Raw genomic sequence first — 4,261 nt, 5'->3', positions numbered from 1 at the left:
GGGGTGCCTGGGTGGCTCAGTCAGTTAAGCGTAAGCGTCTGCCTTTGGGCTGGGATCGAGTCCCGCATCGGGCTCTCTGCTTGGTGGGGAGTCTGCTTCTCTCTCTCTCTCAAATAAATAGATGGGATCTTTAAAAAAAAGTTTAAAAACAATGTCCTTCCATGTGGCCATGCTGATGGGTACATGTGTGGCCATTTGCTTCCTGGGCAGCCGCTGGGGACTCGCTCTTTGGGGTGCAGTGGGTGGAGTTTCCAAGAGGGCAAAGGTGGAGGGAAGCCTGCTGGGGCTTGGGAGTCCCCTTGGGGCCACTTGGCAGCCTGGCAGGTTCAATGGGTCCTGAGGCAGGGAGGGCCCTCAGGATGGGGGGGTCAAGTGGGGGAGTGTTCAGCACAGTGCTTAAGGGCATAGATGGGGGGCAGCCTGGGTGTGGATCCAGCTCAGGCAGCATCTAGGTAAGGTCGCTTCTCTCTGGGTCTCAGTGTCTACATCTGAAGGATACAGGGGTTGGACCAGCTATGGGGGCGGCAGGCAGGCTCAGGTTCAGTCCCCGTTGAGCCGGGGTGAAAGACTGGAACGGGTGGGAATGGATCAGATCCAAGCTGTCCAGATCGGATGTTTTCACAGGCCTCGGGAGGTTTATTGGAAAAGTACTCGAAAAAACCTTCACTTTGAACATTTTAAATGTACAGTGAAGTTAAAAGGAAAACCCTAAAAAGATCGCTTATCAAACCAACACCTTGAATCATTAATTTACATTTTGCCGTATTTACTCAATGTAAATATTTCTTCTCTAAAATATTTCAGAGTGTCAGACACATACTTCACCCCTAAACACTTGAACGGGCAGATCTTAAATAAGGTAGCTTTCCGGCATAACCACAACGCCATAATCATGCCTAGGAAAATATTATTGGTAACTATTGTCTGGAGGATTCTGAAAAAAAGCTTCTCCTGATCGAATGGAGGTGGCCACTTCCACCTGAAAAAGAGGACAGATGCTTTCTTTTATTGTTCCCTTTGCTGACCTGATCCTTACCTCCAATGCTGGCAGATAAGTTTGCATTCAACAGTTTTATTAAGGTACAATTTGTATGCTATAAAATGCACTTGCTTTAATGATTTTTTACTTCTTTAAATTTTTATATATATTTAAAAAAATTTTTTTTAAGTTTGCTCCACCCCCGCATGGAGTCCAAAGTGGGACTTGAACTCATGACTCTGAGATCGAGACCTGAGCTGAGATCAAGAGTTGGACACTAAACCGACTGAGCCACCCAGGTGCCCCAACTTTAATGATTTTTTTTTTAAAGTAAATTTATAGAGGTGGGCAACTGTAACCACAATATAATTTTAGAAGAGTCCCATCACCCCAAAAAGACCCCTTGTACCCATTTGCAGTAAATTCCCCAGGCCCCAGGGCCCCACTCATTTATTTTCTCTCTCAACTTGCCTTTTCTGGACATCTCCTGTAAATGGGATCACAATCATGTGGTCTTTTGTGCTTGGCTTCTTTATATAGAATCATATTTTTGAGATACATCCATTTCACGGCATATTTCAGTATTTTATTTTTCAGTTGCTGAACAGCATTCTGCAGTGAGTTTTTCCCCTTCTTTTTTGCACACCAGTATGGATTCACGAGTTTCGATTTATTTGATAATTTATAGTCACTTGCACTCATTCTTCTGATGCTCAAATGGTCACAAAATTGACCACCAGGAGTCCCTTGGAGCTGACTCCTGGGTCTTTTTGATACCCCCTGCTCCAGTCAGTCTTCAAGCACTCCCTTCCCAGCGTAAGATGTCCCAGGAAGCTCAGAATCCCAGAGACCAGGGCTGGGAAGGCTGAGGGGAACCCTGGCCCATTTCTGTGGCAGACGGTGGACTGTTACAATCATGGCCCCCACAAACCATGCCTCTTAGAATCCATGTCCTTGTATGGGCCTCGCCCATATCAGCCCTGGGCTTGGCTGCGTGACCTACCTTGGCCAGTGGGACAAGAGCAACGTGATGCAGGCAGAGGTTTGAGCACTGGAGCTTTGGGACTTGCCCTCTTGGAAAGTAGCTGCTGCCATGAAGGAGACCGGGGCTCCTTTGCTCGGGTGGCCATGTGGAGAAGAGCGTCGGCACCCTGGCCCAGACTTGGAGGAGGCTGCTTGGACCACACAGGCCCAGTAGAGCCCCAGCAGAACCGCCCAGCTGAGCCCAGCCAAATTGGCCGATCTTGAGCAATAAAATGGTGACGGTTTTAAGGCATTATGTTTGGGGCTGGCTGGTTACACAGTGGTAGATGACTGACTCCAAACCCCTTGTTGATCAAAGGGGAGACCGCAAGGGGAGGGGTGACCACCCCAGTGCGGATAGTGAGTCCGTGGCAGTCCCGGGATGGATGCCCAGGTCTCCCGAACCCACGCCCTCTGTCCTTCACCTTGGAGTTGTCTGTATTTACATCAGGTCATGATCAGTCTCCAGGCTTCTGTTACACGAGACTGATTCTCGCACAGCATGAGAAGAGGTGCGGATGGCGAGATGGAGAGATCTCACCACCAAGTGCTCAAAAAACAGTTTGAATTACAATATAAAGGCCCCCAGGACGTATACACAAATGTGACAGGACATTCATTTGTTCACCAAGTATTTATCGTGCACCTGCTGTGTGCCAAGCACTGCTCTAGGCACCGCACAGGCAGTGGCAGATGCGAGAGCTGCCTGTGTATCTCTTTTCTACTCTCTGTTCAGGAACATCACAGTGGTAGCTTGGAAGTGGCCAGAGGAGAGAGTATTTACACCACAGAAATCAGAAAATGCCACCAGCACGAGGGATGAGCCAGACAACTGGTCTCGAGGACTTGGCACCATGGTGCTTGTAACTCCAGACCCTGGTTTCTGGAATGTTCTGTTCTAGGAGACAGGCAATAAATGGCTCCTCCCAGAGGTTTTGGAGCCAAAACGTGACTTCTAGAATGGTTCCTCTCAACCAAAATGTCACTTCTAGTTTGAAGCCATTGGTCTTTTTTTTTTTTTAAATTTTGAGTAAACTCTACACCACACATGGGGCTCAAACTCACGACCCCGAGATCAAGAGTCACGGGCTCTACTGACTGAGCCAGCCGGGCACCCTGAGACCATCTGTCTTTGCAACTGGCATCTTTGGGCTCCAGGAGTCCAGCCTCCACTGGAATGAGTTCCCTGAGGATGGTGCACCACTGGTCAGGTTTGCCCTTCATCCCTGATGCCCATTCCTAGTCTGGCACTGGCTGGGAACTTCATTTCTAAAGTGAACGAATGAAACTCTCATCCAGCGGGGCAGCAGCAGATACATTTTGGGGAAACAGGCCCAGAGATGGGGATTTTCCTACAGGACTTTGAGCACAAACCAGTGCAGATTTTCCTACAGGACTTTGAGCACAAACCAGTGCCCTGGCAAATGGGAAGACAGTCAAGAGCCTCACTTGTCCTCAGCTATAAACTGGGGGCATTCAGCACTGCCTTGCACAGTGTTGTGACAACAGTACAAGTGACTAAGAATGGGGCACCTTCCAGTTTGCTCAGAGCGATACCAGGGGCCCTGCTGGTCCACTTCTCAGCTCAGGGAGGAGGCAGGTGGTTCCTGCAGTCTCCCGTGCGTCTCCTTGCAGCATGCACATCTGTGCTGCCCGGCCCCCTGTCCACTTGGCAGGTCGGACCTGTCACCTCTGCCATCTCTGGGACCCTTCCATGTGCTCCCATGCACATCTCCATCGAAAATGTCCTAATTGGCCGCCAAAGATATGAACAATGTTCTGAGCAGCACTGTTCACATTCCCCAAACCCAGAAACACCCCAAATGTCCACCGAGAGTCGAATGGAAAATAAAGTGTGGTGTGTGGTGTGTTTACACCATGGAATGCTACACAGCCAGAGTGTACACATTAGAACTAGAGGCCACAGCATGGATAAATCTCAAAAACACAATGCTAGTGAAAGAATCCTCATGCAAAGGGTGACTCCTGTAGGATTCTGCTTATAGCAAGTACAAAATTCAGACCCACCTAATGTATGGTGTTAGAAATCAGGATGGCAGTCACCCTAGGGTGACTAGACAGGGTGTCTGGGGTGCCTCAGGTCCTGGTTTTTGGTCTGAGGGCTGCTTACATAGATGTGCTTCATTTGTGAAACTTCGTCAAACTGTACACATCTGATTTCTGGAATTTCCTATACGAATGTTATATTTTAATTTTTTTGTTGTTGTTTTTAAAGAAGCAAAGCCCAACCCACCCACC

The sequence above is a fragment of the Zalophus californianus genome, chromosome 13 (assembly GCF_009762305.2).
Source record: "Zalophus californianus isolate mZalCal1 chromosome 13, mZalCal1.pri.v2, whole genome shotgun sequence".
NCBI classification, from domain to species: Eukaryota; Metazoa; Chordata; class Mammalia; order Carnivora; family Otariidae; genus Zalophus; species Zalophus californianus.
This window is presented reverse-complemented; position numbering follows the sequence as displayed.